The sequence below is a fragment of the Cherax quadricarinatus genome, chromosome 54 (assembly GCF_038502225.1).
Source record: "Cherax quadricarinatus isolate ZL_2023a chromosome 54, ASM3850222v1, whole genome shotgun sequence".
NCBI lineage: Eukaryota > Metazoa > Arthropoda > Malacostraca > Decapoda > Parastacidae > Cherax > Cherax quadricarinatus.
This window is the reverse complement of record NC_091345.1, coordinates 5,512,728-5,535,632: the sequence shown is the minus strand read 5'-3', so window position 1 is coordinate 5,535,632 and position 22,905 is coordinate 5,512,728. Positions and strand designations below refer to the sequence as shown.

Here is a 22,905-nt window from a genome sequence, read left to right as displayed (position 1 = left end):
AAGAAGCCTACTGTGTAGGCGATACGTTTCGGAATAAAGTTGCCTAACTGTTGCCTATGTGTCTTACCTACCAGCATAATCTAAATGAGGCCTAACCAAGGATGTATAGAGTTGAAGAACAACCTGAGGACTCCTATTATTTATGCTTCTTGATATGAAGCCAAGGATTCTATTAGCTTTATTGCGAACACTTATGCACTGTTGTCTTGGTTTCAGATTACTGCTGGTTTAGAAAGACACGTAAGCAAACACTATAACATATTTATTAGAAAACGTTTCGGTCCTGGGACCTTGATCACTTCTAACATACAGAGGTAGAAAGACATTATATATATAGGCAGAGAGTGAGATGTGACGCACGTGCCTAGAAGCCTCACTAATCGCCGTCACCGACACTATAGAACGCAACACTGGAAACTACAAAATTTCAAAAACATTGGCATACATGATACTTAAGCAACACCAACCCAACAACACAGGAGTCACATGATTTCATCGTCTACCCGTCCTCATCATAGGTAGAGGTTGTTTTGATAAAGACCTGCCTCGCATGAGCCAGTAGGCCTTCTACAGTGTTCCTCCATTCTTATGTTCTTATGACATTCCTCAGGTCACGTGCGTCACATCTCACTCTCTGCCTATATATATAATGTCTTTCTACCTCTGTATGCTCGGTCAGTCCGATCATACAGTTGCTCTACACCGCAAGAAGCCTCTCTTCGACCCCGTCGGGGTGTAGAATTTATATTCTACAAACGTGATATCCTTTTCACAATGCTTTCGAATCGTGTGAAAATCAAGCCTGTGAATGGTGCAATAAATGACTCCTCGAAGTTAGCTTTAGCTACCGTCGTTAGGACCCGCCTGGAGGTCAAATTTACGGCAATCCACTCTCTGAAAGACTCCTTCATTGTCGTCTGCACAGACGACACGGAAGCACTAAAACTAATGGACGACTCTTCAATCAGGACCCTACAAACACAACAATTCACTCTATCCCCGTCTCCATTCTTGAAGTCGAAACGTTCGGTCTTTGTGAAAAGACTGGACAATATCGTCACCTCTCTCTCTACTGAAGCACTGAAGACATCTATTGAGGAACAAAACACGTGGGCCTCGGTAGACAGCATCTCAAAGATCCCCAACGTCGCATCTATGCTAAAGATTACATTCTCAGACATCTCCATGGCTGCCCAAGCTCTCTCTGACGGTCTGGCCATCTCATATTACCACATTCACCCTAGTCATATAGAACAAGAACGTTTCACATACATCTCCCACTGCTGGACCTGCTACTCCTATAATCACACCACCAAGGACTGCCCCATCAAGAATAAGAAGTTTTGTTCAAAATGTGGGAATGATGGACACGATTTCAGATCCTGCACCATTACTACAGCACCAACATGTCTTAACTGCAAGGGTAATCATCATACCCTTGCAGCTAAGTGCCCACTCAGGAAAGAAATCATATTGAAGAAAACTAAAGTTCTGAAGAACACCTCCAATTCACCGACATATGCTGCAATAACCAAACCACAAACCGACGCCATCAAGACTCTACACGCTAATCTACAGGCACCATCGCCCAGCAACTCCCTCTTTCCACTCCCCGACGGTGCTCCCTCCAAGGTGCTGTACTGCATGGTGTATGCACACCTTGCAAACGCAGCAAACCCCGGTACTTTCAACACCACTATTAACGAACTATTCCGTCTGAACAACATGCCTGCCTTCAATTTTCCGGACTCGACACCTTCAGAAGACATCCTCAAGATCCTTCCCAACGTCATGAACTTTACTGCACCTGCAGACCTGTCTCCTGCCCAAGCAACTGCTCCTGTAACTTCTATAACCACTTCCACCGCTGACAACGTTGATCAAGTTGCCTCAGCCACCGTCTCCCACCTCTCCCAGCCTGCTGTTACACAACCATTACACCTCACAGCTGCTCCTGTCGACCCTCAGTCACCTGCTACCACCATTGTAGATTCTCCCAGTGAATTCACTCCAGAAGAGGAAGATAACGACGACTCCAGTAAACCCTCATGGGAAAACCTTACCTTTTACACTTCTTCAAATACTGACACCATGACTTGTACTGAACTCTACAAAAGCCTTGGTGCTGGAACAGTCAAGTATGCCTGTGAATCACCTCTTCACTTCACACTCACCCAAGTTCTTGAGTTCATCAAGCCTCTACGTTTCACCTTCAGCAACAAGGCTAAATTATACCACCTATCTAGAAGCAGCTTCAAAAAGTTCGAAAATGGCTCCATTGCTAACCTGCCTCCTCAGTTACTCCTATAACTCCCATATGTGTTCTACCCTCTGATGTGACCTAGCCTGCTGCCAGCTACTCAAGATTCAAGACTTCAACTACCACAAGTTCAATGCAACAGTCCCTGCTATTCCTGTTCTCAAGTCTGCCCCACGATCGCCTTAGCTGCTGGGTTAAGCCCTGGCTCTATTTCTCTTACTAAGAACACTCCTCTCCAGAGCTATTCTTCATCTGTCCCGTCTTCCCCGCTCATCCCATTGGGATCTTACCTAAACTTGTTTGCTTTGCTTTCCTCTGTATGTTAGACGGGTCATCGCAAGATTGAGACCCGTGCCAGGACTACGGTCTTGGCGAACATTATACATACCTCTGTATGTTAGAAGTGATCAAGGTCCCAGGACCGAAACGTTTTCTAATAAATATGTTATAGTGTTTGCTTACGTGTCTTTCTAAACCAACTTGTCGGTATTTATTACCAAGGTTTGTACCAGATTACTGCTAACCAGAACTCCTAAATCTTTTTCGCAATCCGTAATATTAAGATCTACATTATTTAGTTTATATGTGGCATGGTTATTGTCCTGTCCAACATTTAGAACTTTGCATTTGTCTATATTAAACTGCATCAATGTGGAAGTAGGTCGTGCCCAAGAATCAGGCAAGTGAAGAATTCCCAAGTATTAAGATCCCAAGAAGTTGCAGTGTCTGACAGGATTGTAGATGAATGGTTCAGAGAACTGACATGTTGATAAATTAGACACATGTGCAATTCTTGGGTATCTTTATTGAGGAAACGTTTCGCCACACATCAGTCCATACGAAGGAGAATCTTGAAGAACAGGAGGAGAACGAGGTAATCAGTCCCTCAACCTTGAGTCGATGTGGTCAGTCACTTGCCTGATTCTTGGGCACGACCTCCTTCCACATTGAACAAATGTGACACCACCTATGACTGCTGCACCTCTCCTGCCTACGGTTTATAAGCTCCTTCTCCGCACGTATGCCGTATTCTATTCAAGATTGATGGACTGACCACATCGACTCAAGGTTGAGGGACTGATTACCTCGTTCTCCTCCTGTTCTTCAAGATTCTCCTTTGTATGGACTGATGAAGCCACTGTGTGGCGAAACGTTTCCTCAATAAAGATACCCAAGAGTTGCACATGTGTCTAATTTATCAACACCTCAGATTTAATACCCATTTTTATGCAACAGTTCAAGTGATCTCGGACATACAGTGCCACCCCACCTCCCTTACCGATATTTCTATCTACTTGGAACAATTTAAAACCCTGAATGTGACACTCCGAAGGCATGTCCCGACTATTGGAATTAAACCATGTCTCAGTGATTGCAAATACATCAATGTTACCTGCACTAGCAACTAATCTCAACTCATCCAACTTATTCCTAGCACTACGGCAATTAGCATAATATAATTTTAAAGACCCTCCTTTCTCTTTACCCTTCCTGCTCATATCTGTTCTTTCACTAAACCTATTACTGTCCTTGTCGCCTAGTGCCATTGGCTTTCCAATATCCACCTTATTCTGCCTATTACTAGTTCCCCTAGAACTCATAGTATTACTACACTGGGACTTCACTGTATTCACGCCAAAACCCATACCACTATCCATTCCTAATTTAAAGACCTAACAGCTCCCTCCACTGCCGTTGCCAGTGCCCCCACCCCAGACCTAGATAAGTGAACCCCATCCCTGGCATACATGTCATTTCTGCCATAAAAGAGGTCCCAGTTGTCAATGAATGTTACCGCATATTCCTTACAGTATTTGTCCAGCCAGCAATTGACACCAATTGCCCTGGACAACCATTCGTTTCCAACTCCTCTCCCTGGCAAAAATACCACATATAACAGGGTTCCCACCCTTCTTCCTAATTATCTCTATTGCTGACCTATACTTGCTAATCAGGTCCTCACTCCTACGTCTGCCAACATCGTTGCCTCCCGCACTGAGGCAGATAATAGGATTGCTCCCATTACCTTTCACGATGTCGTCCAGACGGCTAACAACATCCCCCATCCCAGCCCCAGGAAAACATCCTGTGCCTCCTCTTCCTGTCCCTTAGACAAAAGGCCCTATCCATAAACTTAACCTGACTGTCTCCAACTAAAACAATGTTCTTACCTTCATTTGTGGAATTTGTCGTGACGTTCTTGATGGTCTTCATTGGGGTATCAAGGGATGTCTCACTCACGTCTGCCAATGCTCCCTTGGTGCTCGTTGTGACGTTCACAGTAGACAATCCACATTCGTCTGGTAACACAGAAAATGGGTTGGAAGTCTCCACAGCAATCTTCTGGATCTTAGTTGTTTCCGCCACTCTAACAGACTTCTTGATTTTCAGCTTTGTTCCATGTTGGCCGGCTACTGACCAAGTTCCTCTCTTGACCTGAGGACTCACAACAGGAGGATTACTTCGAATCCTCTTGTTTTCCTCCGTCAGTCGCCTTATCTCAAGCTTAGCAACCCTAAGCTTCTCTTTCAGCTGCTGGTACAGTTGCTCAAGAGAGGACATCTTGTGCAGATTCACGGAGAACACACTGGACAGAACTTCACAGAGCTAAGTACACGTCACCACTGTGCTAAGTACACGTCTGATTGGATATCAGATTGGAGGGAAGGAGTATGAAGGAAGTGAATGTATTCATATATTTGGGAGATGATTTGTCAGCAGAAGGAGGAGGTGAACCATAAAATTGATGAGGGGGGGGAAAGGGTGAGTAGATCACTGAGGAGTCTGTAGATACAAAGAATATTATCCATGGAAGCAAAGAAGGGAATGTTTGAGAGTATAGTGGTACCAATGCTCTTATATGGGTGTGAAGCATGGGTGGTGAATGTTGCAACAGGGAAAAGGCTGGAGGCAGTGAAGATGTCGTGTCTGAGGTCAATGCGTGGTATGAATATTATGCAGAGAATTGGAGATCAAAAGGAGGTACAGGGTAGCTAAAAGTATTGTCAAGAAGACTGAGGAAGGGCTGCTGAGGTGTTTTCAGACATACCGAAAGGATGGAACGAAACAGAATGACTTGGAGGGCACATAAATGTGTAGTGAAAGGGAGGCAGAGTAGGGGGTCCTCCTAGGAATAGTTTAAGGGAGGGGATAAAGGAGGTTTTGTGTAAGGGACTTAGACTTCCAGCAAGCATGCGTGAGCGTTTTAGATGCGAGTGGAGGCAAATAAATTTTATGACTTGACGTGAGCAAAGTAACATTATGAAGAGATTCAGGGAAACCGGTTAGCCGGATATATGCCCTGGAAGTAGAAAGTATAGTGCCTGCACTCTGAAGGAAGGGTCGAGATATGTTGCACTTTTTAACTGTAGTGTAAGTGCGTCTGTGGCAAGACAGTGATGGAGTGAATAATTATGAGTGTTTCTCCTTTTTCGGGTAACTCGGCCGATGTGTTAATAAATAAATAAATAAATAAACAAACACACACACACACACACATATATATATATATATATATATATATATATATATATAATACGTATATATATATATATATATATATATATATATATATATATATATATATATATATATATATATATATATATATACGTATATATATATATATATATATATATATATATATATATATATATATATATATATATATATATATATATATATATATATATATATATATATATGCAATAAGATCACAGTAAACAGGTGATTTCGGAATATGCAAAACAACCACTCTGAAAAAATAGAGAAATTCCAAGCGCTTTCGTGACTACTCACATTATCAAGGAACTATAGTTCCTTGATAATGTGAGTAGTCACGAAAGCGCTTGGAATTTCTCTATTTTTTCAGAGTGGTTGTTTTGCATATATATATATATATATATATATATATATATATATATATATATATATATATATATATATATATATATATATATATATATATATATATATATATATATATATATATATGTGTGTGTGTGTGTGTGTGTGTGTGTGTGTGTGTGTGTGTGTGTGTATTGAAAAGGTACAATGGGAAGGAGAATAACATAAATGACCTGATAAATGGTTTTGAAAACCGACAAGTTGAAGATTGAAACACATATGCAACATATGGGAATCTTTATTGAAGAAACGCTTCGCCACACAGTGGCTTCATCAGTCCAATACAAAGCAGAAAGGTGTAAGTAGAGGAGGAATTTGAGGTAATCAGTCTGATTATCTCAAACTCCTCCTCTCCTTACACCTTTCTACTTTGTATTGGACTGATGAAGCCACTGTGTGGCGAAACGTTTCTTCACTAAAGATTCCCATATGTTGCATATTTGTCTCAATATTCAACATAAATGACATCTCAGATACCTCATCCAGCTTCCTGGCGATGGATCGTGTACCCAGAATGCTGCACGCATTTTCCCTCTGGATCGCAACACTGAGTCTCTGAAGGAGGAAGCTGGCTGCTCTGGGGTCCATGGTTTTCGTTGTGAGTTTTTCACCTAAATCTTTAAGAAATCTCAGAGCACATTTGCCCTATTCGCTGAGGTGTTTCCTACCCTACTGGGACAAAGATATAGCATGGTGGCAGCCATCTATATTTGTTGATCTTTTGGGTCTCCCTGAAACTGACAACACCACCACCTTCAGTTTCAGAGTATGGTAAGCAGGTACCAACCAACTTAGAGGCACAGGTGTAGTCCCATGCAATCTTCTCACTATCCTTCCAGGGTAGCACAGTGACTCCATCTGGACGCTTTTGGTTTCTGTCAGAACTAAGTACCTAAGGTTGCCGTTCTGCTGGGCAACGAACTGTGGCGAGACTTCTCTTGATGATGTCACTGAACTCCTCATGTCTGGCATACTTCCCTTCTGGTTTATGACAGAGAAGACCATGTTATTCCAAATTGATCGGCTGACGCCTGCCACAAATAAACCTATATTCGGTGAGTATGTGGGGTGGCTAGGCGAAGAGCTACGCCAATCCAAATGGCCTGTGGGTCGATCCGAGTGCCCAAGGATGAACTAGGAACAACTAAAAGGAAATCTCGTCACCGCAAGAAGAGATTTGTCCTTTCCTGAGGCATTGTTGAGAATTGTATAGGCGATTTTCTCCACGATCGGGAACAAAATTAACCTAATTTGTCTGAAATGCTCTGAATAACAAGGGACTAACAAGGGAATAACAAGGTTATTATTACTGTTGTTGTTGTTGCTGTTGTTGTTGTTATTACTCATTCCCCTCCCCAGTTTAACCATCCTTCATATGATCTTACAAACTATAGTAACAAAAAAATCAGCTTACCTTAGTTAATTAAGCTTTGGTTGAATACAATAATCCTCTCTATATAATCGCACTGGTAGTCACATGAGTCCAATGTGTGTGCAGCTTTGCTTTACGAGTTGTATGAGTCAGTGTGTATGTTCTGGTGAGGATGAGAGGTGCAGGTTAGGAGAGACACAGAAGCACAGACGATGAGAATTTCAACTGGCTGGCAAGCCAAGAGCCAAGAGAGTGTGACCCTGTCGCAAGACGCAACCTACCAGTCTACTGCTGATGTGTGTTGCTTGACCACCAGGGGTAAAGTGGGAGTGGCAGGGTGGGGAGAGTGGTTCTTGAGGGAGGGACGGTTGCTTGAGGTGTTGGAGATAGGGGGGTTGGGGAAGTTGTGGCAGGCTTGCGAGAGGTTGTGGTACATGAGGTTCTGGTTTTGCTGAAAAGTGCGCCTAGCAGGAGTGGTAAGGGTGGAGGAGGGCGTGCAGCAGGAGTGGTGAGGGTGGAGGAGGGCGTGCAGCAGGAGTGGTGAGGGTGGAGGAGGGCGTGCAGCAGGAGTGGTGAGGGTGGAGGAGGGCGTGCAGCAGGAGTGGTGAGGGTGAAGGAGGGCGTGCAGCAGGAGTGGTGAGGGTGGAGGAGGGCGTGCAGCAGGAGTGGTGAGGGTGGAGGAGGGCGTGCAGCAGGAGTGGTAAGGGTGGAGGAGGGCGTGCAGCAGGAGTGGTGAGGGTGGAGGAGGGCGTGCAGCAGGAGTGGTGAGGGTGGAGGAGGGCGTGCAGCAGGAGTGGTGAGGGTGGAGGAGGGCGTGCAGCAGGAGTGGTGAGGGTGGAGGAGGGCGTGCAGCAGGAGTGGTGAGGGTGGAGGAGGGCGTGCAGCAGGAGTGGTGAGGGTGGAGGAGGGCGTGAAGCAGGAGTGGTGAGGGTGGAGGAGGGCGTGCAGCAGGAGTGGTGAGGGTGGAGGAGGGCGTGCAGCAGGAGTGGTGAGGGTGAAGGAGGGCGTGCAGCAGGAGTGGTGAGGGTGGAGGAGGGCGTGCAGCAGGAGTGGTGAGGGTGGAGGAGGGCGTATAGCAGGAGTGGTGAGGGTGGAGGAGGGCGTGCAGCAGGAGTGGTGAGGGTGGAGGAGGGCGTGCAGCAGGAGTGGTGAGGGTGGAGGAGGGCGTGCAGCAGGAGTGGTGAGGGTGGAGGAGGGCGTGCAGCAGGAGTGGTGAGGGTGGAGGAGGGCGTGCAGCAGGAGTGGTGAGGGTGGAGGAGGGCGTGCAGCAGGAGTGGTGAGGGTGAAGGAGGGCGTGCAGCAGGAGTGGTGAGGGTGGAGGAGGGCGTGCAGCAGGAGTGGTGAGGGTGGAGGAGGGCGTGCAGCAGGAGTGGTAAGGGTGGAGGAGGGCGTGCAGCAGGAGTGGTGAGGGTGGAGGAGGGCGTGCAGCAGGAGTGGTGAGGGTGGAGGAGGGCGTGCAGCAGGAGTGGTGAGGGTGGAGGAGGGCGTGCAGCAGGAGTGGTGAGGGTGGAGGAGGGCGTGCAGCAGGAGTGGTGAGGGTGGAGGAGGGCGTGCAGCAGGAGTGGTGAGGGTGGAGGAGGGCGTGAAGCAGGAGTGGTGAGGGTGGAGGAGGGCGTGCAGCAGGAGTGGTGAGGGTGGAGGAGGGCGTGCAGCAGGAGTGGTGAGGGTGAAGGAGGGCGTGCAGCAGGAGTGGTGAGGGTGGAGGAGGGCGTATAGCAGGAGTGGTGAGGGTGGAGGAGGGCGTGCAGCAGGAGTGGTGAGTGTGGAGGAGGGCGTGCAGCAGGAGTGGTGAGGGTGGAGGAGGGCGTGCAGCAGGAGTGGTGAGGGTGGAAAGGGGCGTGTAGCAGGAGTGGTGAGGGTGGAGGAGGGCGTGCAGCAGGAGTGGTGAGGGTGGAAAGGGGCGTGTAGCAGGAGTGGTGAGGGTGGAAAGGGGCGTGTAGCAGGAGTGGTGAGGGTGGAGGAGGGCGTGCAGCAGGAGTGGTGAGGGTGGAGGAGGGCGTGCAGCAGGAGTAGTGAGGGTGGAAAGGGGCGTGTAGCAGGAGTGGTGAGGGTGGAAAGGGGCGTGTAACAGGAGTAGAGAGGGTGAATGGTGGTAGAGAGAACGATTGTTTTTATTTGGTAAAATTGGATAAATTATTAATATTTCCATCAAACAGGGTGAGTTACAATACATACATAAATTTAAAATCAGTCAGGGTTAGCAGAAAGTCTTCAGTATAGCACCGAGAATATCGTCCAGCATTCCGTTCAAGATTCGTCATCTACGGCAGCTTCAAGGGTTTCGTTCCAGTATAGCTGGAAGTCCTGTTACAAGTACTAACTCTCAAAACACCCTGTCTGATATCCAGAAGAAATTAAATTCGCATGAGGATATCTCCATTATCCCAAACCGGAACAATGATAATTATGAATAGGAGAGGCAGAGAGAAACGAGTTAAGGAAAGAGAGAGAGAGAGAGAGAGAGAGAGAGAGAGAGAGAGAGAGAGAGAGAGAGAGAGAGAGAGAGAGAGAGAGAGAGAGAGAGAGAGAGAGAGAGAGAGAGAGAGAGAGAGAAATCTGGAAGACATAATATAGTATATTCATATTCTTTTACGCAGTAATACACGTCAATGCTGTATCGTAAGAATACACGCTTGCTGTTCCTTCGCAATGACCTCTCTGAGCATCACACAGACACCAACTCTGTTTTCTCTTCGAGTCAGCAACAGCCATTAAAGCTGTTGCTGGTAGTTGTGGTGGTGATGGCAGTGGTGGTGGTGAAGGCAGTGGTGGTGGTGATGGTGAGAGTAGTGTTGGTGGTGATGGTGATAGTAGTGGTGGTGGTGATGGTAATAGTAGTGGTGGTGGTGATAGTGATGGTGATGGTAGTGGTAGTGGTGATGGTGATGGTAGTGGTGGTGGTGGTGGTGATGGTGATGGTGATGGTAATAGTGGTGGTGGTGATGGTTGTGGTGACTGTGGTGGTGATGGTGGTGGTGATGGTATGGGGAGCAAGTTGAAGTGTGGAGGTGGAGACGTGTGTTGGAGGATGAGTTAGAGGTATGTGTGTTGAAGGATGAGTTGGAGACTGAAAGGATGTGTTGGAGAATAAGGCGGAGACCACCAGAGAGGTCTAGTAGGATCCAGTGTTGGAAGAGGGGCGGGGGAGCAAATTGAGGGGGGAGATAAGTGAGGGGGAAATAAGGGAGTAGATGAAGATATGAGGGAGGAGCAGACAAGGGAGGAGGAAGTGAAGGAAAAGAGAGAGAGAGAGAGAGAGAGAGAGAAGAAGAAGAAGAAGAAGAAGAAGAAGAAGAGGTTGTGGAAGAAAGAGGTAGCCACCCACAGCCTTGTCTCACCTTCTGCCGACGCAGCCCCAGGAAAGCATCCACTACCAGGTACATAATCATTAGACTCACCAGCAGCAGAATATACAGAGAAATCAGTTGCTGACTCAGATTAGATTTAGATTTTGCCATCGAAGTGGCTAGTTTATTATGCACTCCACATCCATCCTGTAGACGGTAGCGCAAAAGCATATGGATACACAAAAGACCTAGGAACTAGGCCCCAGAAGGGTTACAGGCGTACGTCTGAATTCATATCTACAATTCACTTATCTGTTACGAGCAAATTTAGGAAATTTGCTTAATATGTTTGGTATCTTATTTTCATTAATAAAATATCTTTATATCAGCATCGAGACACAAGGGGTGCAGGAAATAGGAGATCACCTTCCTAGGCACTTTGGTGGTACTACCGCTGTCACGAAAGGGGGCACACCACTGACAACTGTCTGTGAGATACCACGTGAAATTATTGCCACAAGAAGGGATATCAAGAAGACCACTGTTGTAACGAAATGGAACTCGACAGATGGATCACTAGTTCTTTAGATATTTATTCTCAACAAACCAGCAGGCTCTCTGAACAGGAGAACACACACACGTCACCCACCCAGTTACTTCTATCTCGGCTCAGTAGGTGGTTTTGTGCCTTGTACAAGATCACAGAGCTACGCCCCAGTGTCTGCCCCGGTGTTCTCCCTATCTCAAGGGCAGGTACCTGGTACCTTACACACCCACCAACTCAAGCAGAACACAAATATGAAGAGCCAGTCTATCAGTATCCTGTCGGCCAACATTAGAGGCTTTATTACCAATGTTGAGGAGCTCACGCACAGTTTTGTAAATACTCATCATTAAGACATGGTCGCCGTTGCTGAGACATTTTTGGATAACAAGATTCCCGAAAATTTGGCTAAAATTGCTGCCTACACTTCATGGATACGACGAGACCAGCAAAATTAAGAAGTGTTGACTCAGACCTCAGTGGCAGCGAGCAGACCCAATCAACTTCCTGATGAGAAATGTAAACTTCTTTCTGCTTCAACATAAATGTCAAAATATTATAATTATTAGTGACCTTAACCATCATTTGATTCAGAGGGATTCTGATGACCTTCTTGCAGTATTTGACATGAAAAAAATTTGTTAACTTACATCTTTGGCTCCTTCTTTGACCCAGTAGTGAATGATCTATATGGCTATGTTGGATCATCTGACCACAAGGTTGTCTTCACAACAATGAAGATTCTGACAGAACGAGAACAAGAATCAATACTCAACCTAGTTGTTGGAAGAGGAAACTGGTCGTCCCTCTGCTCGGAGCTCGCCATCTCCGATTCGAATGTTCTTCTTCAAGGTGATGTTGATAGCCAAGTGTATGCCGTAAGTGAACATATCTTTATTCTTTATCACAAATACAACCCTCCCAGCAGTACAGGACGAAGCCTTCAAATCAGTCTTAGTTTGGCTTTCGTTGCCGAGAGGCTGCTACTGCTAGGCTTGAAGAAAGTATTTGACATCACACTCTCCATAACAGAAATCTACACAGGCAAGTCTGTCGGTAAACGGAAGAAGTCAAAAACTGGGCCATCTCTAGATGGAAGGCTGGCACAAAAAAGAAAACCGGCATCAGGTAGGGAGGGGACCGTAGTCAATACTCTTCACCAACTCCAAGGCTGAGGGACTGATTACCTCATCTTTTGTATATAGTTCTACTGTCTTCCAGTTATGTCCTTGAATTTGTATTGATAAATCCACTGGTTGGTGAAACGTCTACTATAAAGATACCCAGATGTTGCACATGTATCTAATTTGTATAATCCTAAACCAATATTCATATTAAAATCAAAACTGTTTTTTATGAAGCTTTTCTCATTATATTTCTCTCACCCATAGACCTGCGTGACAATTTTCTCAGACTTTTGAAAGTCAACTGGATGGGTAAAATCTACCATAGGAATAACCAGAGCATTAGACTCTTGTCCAGTTCTGACTATATTTATGTTGTTGTAATCTTACTTCAAGGCTTTTCCCAGTTTGACCGTAATGAACGTTATTACATTTTTAACCAGGAATCTGGTGGCCTGGTGGTTAACGCTCTCGCTTCACACGGTGAGGGCCTGGGTTCGATTCCCAGCCAGAGTAGAAACATTGGACGTGTTTCTTTCCACCTGTTGTCTATGTTCCCCATCAGTAAAATGGGTACCTGGGTGTTAGTCGACTGGTGTGGGTCGCATCCTGGGACACTGACCTAAGGAGGCCTGGTCACAGACCGGGCCGCGGGGGCGTTGACCCCCGGAACTCTCTCCAGGTAAACTCCAGGTAAACACAACCATCAGGATTCTTTTGGAAATTTTTAATCAGAAGTTTTTTTTACCGTATCAAGATTTTTAAATACAACTGTTTTTAAAATTGGTAAGCAGAAGGGGTATATAAAGAAGGTTTTCATGGTAAGGGAAAACCAATATATTCTTGGTTGAATATGTTTATTTGTCCTTTTTTGAATTATAAAATGCATTTCAAGAATTTTTAAAAGATTTACCAATTAAGTATTTTGGGTATCTGAGATTATTAGCTATTTCATAAGTCTTCGGGATTTATGAACAAGGTGTGACCCAAGATGGAGAGATAAGTTCAGAGTCAGGTTAGACGAGTGACAGGCAAAAGAAATCATACAGTGAGGAAAAAATATAAATAAAATAAAATAAATAAAAAAAAAAAAAACAGGAGAAATAACAACCAGCAGCCATATTATCGAGCATTTATGGTGTTGCCTGAAACAATCGTGTCCATTAAACAAGGGTCGAAGTATGAATATCTTGACAGTAATGTTCATATCTTGATATTGTGGTGACTGGCGAGGGTGGAACGAGGTAAACACAAGCCTGGAGCATAAAGAAGGCCTACTGCAGTACCACATTTCAAGACGGTACCCCAGGCCTCACTGCAGCCAGACACCGCTGCAGTCACGAGTACTTCTCTATGGGGTATAAGCCAGGTGTGAGTTCTAGTTTAATTAACCCGCCACAGCTGGAAACGAAGGGTCCACTGTACCTTGCCTTGAGCATGAAATGCTATAACTGTTAATTAGTAACATACAGCCGAGGCATTTCAGTCAGAGGAGTCAAATATTCTAGCTAGTTAATACGAGTCAAATATTCTAGCAGCAGAATTTAGTTAGTACATATAAGTATGGTCTACTTTAATAGTCAGCAGAGTTAACAATATTCTAGTTGGGGTATAGTGGGAAGTCAGTACATACAAGTCAGGAATACCTTAATAATTAACAGGGTACACACACACACACACAAGCGGGGTCCCACAGGGGCCAGTCCTGGGACCAGTGCTATTCTTGGTATATATGAACGACATGGCGAAAGGGAGAGACTCAGAAGTGTCCCTGTTTGCAGATGATGTGAAATTAATGGAGAGAATTAAATCAGATGCGGACCAGACAGGTCTACAAAGAGACCTGGACAGGCTGGATGCGTGGTCCAGCAACTGGCTCCTAGAATTTAACCCCTCAAAATGCAAAGTCATGAAGGTCGGTGAAAGGCAAAAAAGACCGCAGACAGAGTATAGGCTAGGAGGCCAAAGACTGCAAACCTCACTCAAGGAGAAAGATCTAGGAGTGAGTATAATACCGAGTACGTCACCAGAAACACACATTAACCAGATAACTGATGCGATTTTATACACTGTGTACGTCAGGCCCATACTGGAGTACGCAGCACCAGTTTGGAACCCATAACTGGTCAAACACGTCAAGAAAATAGAGAAAATGTAAAGGTTTGCAACAAGGCTTATTCCAGAGCTAAGGGGAATGTCCTATGAAGACAGGTTAAGGGAAATCGGTCTGACGACACTGGGGGACAGGAGGGTTAGGGGAGACATGATAACGACATACAAAATACTGCGTGGAATAGACAATGTGGACAGAGACAGGATGTTCCAGACTCACGAAATCGTAATGACACGATTGCAAACAAACCATGCTACGAGAGGGATAGAACCCGCGATCAGAGTCTCAAAACTCCAGACTCTCTGATCGCAGGTTCTATCCCCGCCCGTGGTGTGGGATGCTCCATTGATGGGACACAGAAACAAGGGGTCACAATTGGAAGCTGAAGACTCAGATGAGTCAAAGGAATGTTAGGAAGTATTTCTTCAGCCACAGAGTTGTTAGGAAGTGGAAGTCTGGCAAGCGATGTAGTGGAGGCAGGAACTATACATAGTTTTAAGACGAGGTATGATAAAGCTTATAGAGCAGGGAGAAGGAGAACCCAGTAGCGGTCAGTGAAGAGGCGGGGCCAGGAGCGGAGTCTCGACTCCTGCAATCACAATTAGGTGAATTAGGTGAGTACACACACACACATACACATGCCTCCATCCTGTTCCTCATCCTCATATCAGACATAGACAAAGATGTAATCAACAGCACCGTGTCATCCTATACAGACGACATTAGGATCTGCATGAGACTGTCATCTGCTGAGGACGCGGTTAACCTCCAAGAAGATATAAACCAAGTTTTCCAATGGGCAACGGAAAACAATATGATGTTCAGTGAGGACAAATTCCAACTACTCCATTATGGAAAACTCTAGGAGATAGTAACTAGAATAAAGTATACTACAAACTGATCGTACAATAGAGCGAGAAAATAATGTGAGGGACCTAGGAGTGGTAATGTCTGAGGATCTCACTTTCAAGGATCACAACAGTGCCACGATCACAACTGCAAAGAAAATGATAGGATGGATAATGAGAACGTTCAAAACGAGAGATGCCAAGCCAATGATGATCCTTCTCAAATAACTTGTCCTCTCTAGGCTGGAATACTGCTGTACATTAACATCACTGTTCAAAGCAGGTGAAATTGCAGATCTAGAGAGTGTACAGAGAACTTTTACTGCACGTATAAGTTCTATCAAGCACCTGAACTACTGGGAACGCTTGGAAACATTTGACTTGTACTCGCTGGAACGCAGATGAGAGAGATATATCATAATCTACACTTGGAAAATCCTAAAAGGAATGTTACCGAATCTGCAGACTGAAATCACTCCCTATGAAAGTAAAAGACTGGACAGGCGATGCAAAATACCTCCAATGAAAAGTAGGGGCGCCATTGGTACACTAAGAGAAAACACCATAAGTGTCCGGGGTTCAAGACTGTTCAACAGCCTCCCGCCAAGTATAAGAGGAATTACCAATAGGCCCCTGGCTGCATTCAAGAGAGAGCTGAACAGATACTTAAAGTCGGTGCTGGATCAGGCGGGCTGTGGTTCGTACGTTGGACTACGTGCGACCAGCAGTAACAGCCTGGTTGATGAGGCCCTGATCCACCGGGAGGCCTGGTCGTGGACCGGGCCGCAGGGGCGTTGATCCCCGGAATACCCTCCAGGTAGACTCCAGGTAGACTCCAGGTAGACACACACACACTCACACACACACACACACACACACACACACACACACACACACACACACACACACACACACACACACACACACACACTCACACACACACACACACACACACACACGCACACACACACATACACTCACACACACACACACACACACACACACACACACACACACACACACACACACACACACACACACACACACACACACACACACGACCTGTGTCATTGACGTGTATAGTATGCAAAGTTATGGAGAAGATTATCAGGAGGAGAGTGGTGGAGCACCTGGAACGGAACAAGAGTATAAATGCCAACCAGCACGGATTCATGGAAGGCAAATCCTGTGTCACAAACCTTCTGGAGTTTTATGATAAAATAACAGAAGTAAGACACGAGAGAGAGGGGTGGGTTGATTGCATCTTCTTGGACTGCAAGAAGGCCTTTGACACAGTTCCTCACAAGAGATTAGTGCAGATGCTAGAGCATCAGGCGCATATAACAGGAAGGGCACTGCAATGGATCAGAGAATACCTGACAGGGAGGCAACAACGAGTCATGGTACGTAATGATGTATCACAGTGGGCACCTGTGACGAGCGGGGTCCCACAGGGGTCGGTCCTAGGACCAGTGCTATTTTTGGTATATGTGAACGACATGATGGAAGGGTTAGACTCAGAAGTGTCCCTGTTTGCAGATGATGTGAAGTTAATGAGGAGAATTAAATCAGATGAGGACCAGGCAGGACTTCAAAGAGACCTGGACAGACTGGACACCTGGTCCAGCAAATGGCTTCTCGAATTTAATCCTGCCAAATGCAAAGTCATGAAGATAGGGGAAGGGCACAGAAGACCACAGACAGAGTATAGGCTAGGTGGACAAAGACTGCAAACCTCACTCAAGGAGAAAGATCTTGGGGTGAGTATAACACCGAGCATGTCTCCGGAAGCACACATCAATCAGATAACTGCTGCAGCATATGGGCGTCTGGCAAACCTGAGAACAGCATTCCGATACTTTAGTAAGGAATCGTTCAAGACACTGTACACCGTGTATGTCAGGCCCATACTGGAGTATGCAGCACCTGTTTGGATCCCGCACTTGATAAAGCACGTCAAGAAACTAGAGAAAGTACAAAGGTTTGCGACAAGGTTAGTTCCAGAGCTAAGGGGAATGTCCTATGAAGAAAGATTAAGGGAAATCGGCCTGACGACACTGGAGGACAGGAGGGTCAGGAGAGACATGATAACGACATATAAAATTCTGCGTGGAATAGACAAGGTGGACAAAGACAGGATTTTCCAGGGAGGGGACACAGAAACAAGAGGTCACAAGTGGAAGTTGTAGACACAAATGAGTCAGAGAGATATTAGGAAGTATTTCTTCAGTCATAGAGTTGTAAGGCATTGGAATAGCCTAGAAAATGACGTAGTGGAGGCAGGAACCATACACAGTTTTAAGGCGAGGTTTGATAAAGCTCATGGAGCGGGGAGAGAGAGGGCCCAGTAGCAGCCGGTGAAGAGGCGGGGCCAGGAGCTAAGACTCGACCCCTGCAACCACAAATAGGTGAGTACACACACACACACACACACACACACACACACACACACACACACACCCACCCACCCACCCACACACACACACACACACACACACACACACACACACACACACACACACACACACAAGCACACATGCATACATTACCATTTGCTGAAGTGTTCAGATGATTCCTACTTATTGAAGAGTGCAGATGCTATCCACTTACTGAAGTGTGCAGATACTATCCACTTATTAAAGTGTGCACGCACCTCAGCAAGTCACTCTCGTCGTCGCCTCACAATAAATACCTCTTAATGAGGACTTAAAAAAAAAAAAAAGACTGTAAGAAAGTTGATTTACCAAAAACTTGCAGCAGGTTCTGCTTCTGCTGCAACTGCTGCTGCTGTTGCTTGCTGCTGCTGCTGCTGCTGTTGCTTTCTGCTGCTTCTAGCCACCAAACCCGCGGTGACATATGCAAGACCAGCCTTTTTAGGGGATAATGTGCAACTCAAGTTTGAAACCTATAAATAACAAAAAAGGCACAATACCGTGACTGGAACGATACACAAATAACCCGCACATAAAAGAGAGAAGCTTACGACGACGTTTCGGTCCGACTTGGACCATTGACAAACTGACTTTGTCAATGGTCCAAGTCGGACCGAAACGTCGTCGTAAGCTTCTCTCTTTTATGTGCGGGTTATTTGTGTATTGAAACCTATACTTGAGACTCCTTTGACAGGGAAGATAGCTAGAACTAGTCCTGAGGTGCGTCACGAGAGTCCTGCTCCTGTGATTCGTAATCTGAGAGGTGTCTATACACTGGTATATACAAGCATTTTTAGAATTACGGGGGTAAGGAGGACAAAAATGTAAGTCTGAACATCAACAAATATGTGTATTATTATTATTATTATTATTATTATTATTATTATTATTATTATTATTATTATTGTTGATGTTATTATTATTCAACCAACCGACCATCTCCCACTGAAGCAAGGTGACTTAAAAAGTTAAAACAAAAGTTTTTATATTTAAATTTAATAATTTATACAGAAGAAGGGTTACTGCCCCCTTGCTCCCGGCATTTTAGTCACCTCTTACGACACGCATGACTTACGGAGGAAGAATTCTGTTCCACTTCCCCATGGAGAATTATTATTATTATTGCGGTTGTTGTTACTGTTGTTAAGAAAGGCAAATATCTGTTATAGGCAACTGGACTCCTATCTGCTGCAAATGCCTCATCAACCACAATGCGATATGTCTTCATACCGCCAGCACCAGTAGCCTGGTTACCAAGCAGTCACCAAAAATGTCTGGGAAAGTTGAGTGACCTTGCAGTCCTGAGTTTTAAGCACATGTTGAACGTGAACATAGAGATCAACCGGGAAAGGAGGGAGGGTAAAACCACAATAACAGACAAGGGATTACACAAGAATGAGAGCATTTCATAACACACACTCAGGAAAGAAAGGTGATGACGATGTTTCAGTCCATCCTGGATCACTCTGAAGCCGCGTATGTGACTCGACAAATGTCCAGGACAGACCGAAGCGTCGTCATGTTACTTATGAGGTGTTCCAGCTACGGTATTGTGCCTTTTATTCTTCGTGAGAGGTTTCCTTAATGAAGCACAGTGGGAATAAACAGGGAAGAAAAGACAGTGAAGGAAATGGAATAACTATCTAGGAAGAGCAAGAAAGTGAAGGAGAAATTCATTTAAAAAAAAATTTATAAATGAGAAGAGCGGAGAGGCCATTGTTCACCCTAAGTTGCTGAGTAACTAAGTCAAAATGTGCAAGAGAATGGTAGAATTACAGAAAGAGGAGAGAGAGACAAAGACAAAGAGAAGTGAGCAGAAATGACAAGCGCACACACATAGGTGAAATGGGAAGCAGAGAGATGATTTAAGAACTGCACCGGGACAGAGGCCACATCAGAAAAAAAATCTACTACAGAGCAAGAGAGACGAAGAAATCAAGCAGAAAAGATGTGGGTAATCGTTTTCCATCAGAAAGCCAAATATCGCCCAGAGAATGTTTCACCGCTGCTGGCAAGCATGGCCAGTTAAAATTATATACTCATTACTTTTGACTTTGTCTAAATACTGGGTTTTTATTTAGCAGAAACTGTAAGATGAAAGACTGTTCCAGCAGATTTTGAGGTTCATGGAAGATACCTTTACGTGTCGTATCTCAGGATAGTGATTTTATTTTGCATTCCAGATGTGGTAGCAAAAAACATTCTTAGTACATAAAATTAAAGAAAATCAGAATCACAAATAGGCCTCACTGAGGGTTGCAAAACACAAAAGTTAAATGTTGCTTGAAGGCCACGAGTTTCCCAATGGAAAACATCCTCACATCAAGCAATGAAATGAAGAAACTATTAAGTAAAGTGAATACACCAAAAACATTAGAGCCTTATCATATATTTCCAGAAGTTTTGAGAGAAGGGGCCAAAAAACAGAGCTATGACAACACTACCAAAAATATTCAAGAACCTGGGAACGGGGCAGTTGCTAGAAATAAGGGCAACAGGGAATTTATTGACAATATATCAAAAAAAGAGACAAATTAAGACTGCTGAACAACAGTCCGGTATCTTTGACATATATACTGTCCAAGAAGATGGAGTAGATACTTAGGAAAAAAAAAAACAGTGGATAAACAGCATGTAAACAGAGTGGAAAAGTCTTATCTTATTACCCTGAATTGCTTCTAAGACAGACTAACAGTGGCAATGCAGGTTATAAAACAGTGAGCGAGATGTAGACTCCTGTAGACTCCTGAATTGTAAAAATATATTTGACACTGTACCCAACCAGAGATGAACAGACTAGGAGGACGAGTGGGGATAACGGGAAAGATACTAAAATAAATTGCCCAATACCAAAGTGAATGAAAATAATGATTGATGATCACGAAGGAGGTATCTGGATGGGCAGAGGTGACCAGCAAGGTTCCATAAGAATTACTTTTGGGATCAGTGCTGTTATAGGTGAGAGACATTCCAAAAGAACACTTAGACCTGGAGAAAACGGACAGCTGCAGGAGAGTTTGGAAAGACTAGAAGAGTGGCCTGACAAAGAGCTACTGGAGCTCATTCCCATCAAATACAAAAGGATGAATATCAAAGAAAGGGGAAAGAAAACCAGTAACAAAGTATAAATTGAGGGTGGCAAAGGCTGGAAACCTCTTGCAAGGAGAAATGACCTTGGGGTGGCAAAGGCTGGAAACCTCTTGCAAGGAGAAATGACCTAGGGGTGGCAAAGGCTGGAAACCACTTGCAAGGAGAAATGACCTTGGGGTGGCAAAGGCTGGAAACCTCTTGCAAGGAGAAATGACCTTGGGGTGGCAAAGGCTGGAAACCTCTTGCAAGGAGAAATAACCTTGGGGTGGCAAAGGCTGGAAACCTCTTGCAAGGAGAAATGACCTTGGGGTGCTAAAGGCTGGAAACCTCTTGCAAGGAGAAATTACCTTGGGGTGGCAAAGGCTGGAAACCTCTTGCAAGGAGAAATGACCTTGGGGTGGCAAAGGCTGGAAACCTCTTGCAAGGAGAAATGACCTTGGGGTGGCAAAGGCTGGAAACCTCTCGCAAGGAGAAATGACCTTGGGGTGGCAAAGGCTGGAAATCTCTTGCAAGGAGAAATGACCTTGGGGTGGCAAAGGCTGGAAACCTCTTGCAAGGAGAAATGACCTTGGGGTGCTAAAGGCTGGAAACCTCTTGCAAGGAGAAATGACCTTGGGGTGCTAAAGGCTGGAAACCTCTTGCAAGGAGAAATGACCTTGGGGTGGCAAAGGCTGGAAACCTCTTGCAAGGAGAAATGACCTTGGAGTGGCAAAGGCTGGAAACCTCTTGCAAGGAGAAATGACCTTGGGGTGACAAAGGCTGGAAACCACTTGCAAGGAGAAATGACCTTGAGACAAGCATAGAACCAAATATGTCGCCCAAAACTCGTATAAACAGAAGTGTCAGGCAGTTGGCGACATGTACTCGCCTAGTAAACTTAAGAACAACTTTTAGAATTCACAGCAAAAGTTATTCACGAACCTATACAAGACATGTCAGAACTACAGCAGAATATGCAGCACCTCCTTGGAACCCAAACCTGAACTAGCATGAAATGAAACTAGAGAAAGTCTAGAGATCTCGAAGACAGACTGACCATAAACATGACTGAGAGAAAGACATTTAGAGCAGGGTTATTCTTTATCATGGAAAAGTGCGCTAAAGGAGAACTTTATTTAGCCAGTTAAGACTTGACACTGCCTTTCCTCAGAGAAACATTGAAACAATAAAGGAATTCCTTGCTCTTATTATCTTTTTATTACCCTTTTTATTATCGTGTTATTATCTGGTTCAAGAGCTGGGAAGGATAAAACTAGTTTGGAGAACCGCCTGAGATGTGGAAAAGGTCGAGAAACTACGCCTGATATTCCGGAAAAAAAAAAAGAACCAAGATGATCACAATGTCCAAGACAGTCAGAGGATCTGTTAGGACTGACCAGGTCAGACTGTTTGAAAGTCGGGCATCAGAAACACGGGATTACACCTGGAAGTTATAGGCGCAAAATAGTCATAGGGATGTCAGGAAGTATTTCTTCAGCCTCAGGGTGGCCATGAAGTGGAGTGACTTAGATGATGAACTGAAGGAAGGGAAGGGGCAAGTGCACACGAGCGATCGTACTCACACGCACAGAAATACACACACACACACACACACACACACACACACACACACACACACACACACACACACACACAAAGAGTAGCTGTAAAATGTTGTGCTAATTTTCCTGTTTTTTTTTTTAATGAAGGTCTGAGATAGTAAGTGCAGACAGTTGGCCAGGCGCTAAGTATATGTTGCCTGCATAATGTGGGACGCCCGTTGTAATGCCTGGATATACCAGGTGATTATGTAACCAAGAAGTAAAGGAAGAAAAAATGATAGAAGATATGAAGAAAAAGAAGAAGGCGAAGAATAAACAAGAGAACGGAAAAGAATAGGAAGAGTAAATGCTTATATTTAATAATTGCGCAGTGTAAAATAAAAGTGAG

At 44.8% G+C, this 22,905-nt stretch overlaps 1 protein-coding gene across 4 annotated transcripts in view; it reads right to left on the bottom strand.

Annotated features, from left to right (window-relative positions):
* The window catches only part of LOC128699220 (apolipoprotein D), a 141,414-nt gene that overhangs the window by 73,619 nt on the left and 44,890 nt on the right, over positions 1–22,905 (bottom strand). For 2 of the 4 annotated variants that reach the window (XM_070096557.1, XM_070096558.1), the window contains exon 1: positions 7,581–7,785. The exons of the other annotated variants lie outside the window; for them this stretch is intronic. The gene's annotated coding sequence lies outside the window, so the exon portion shown is untranslated. Of the gene's footprint in view, positions 1–7,580; positions 7,786–22,905 lie in introns of those variants that run through there. 4 annotated transcript variants of the gene reach the window in all.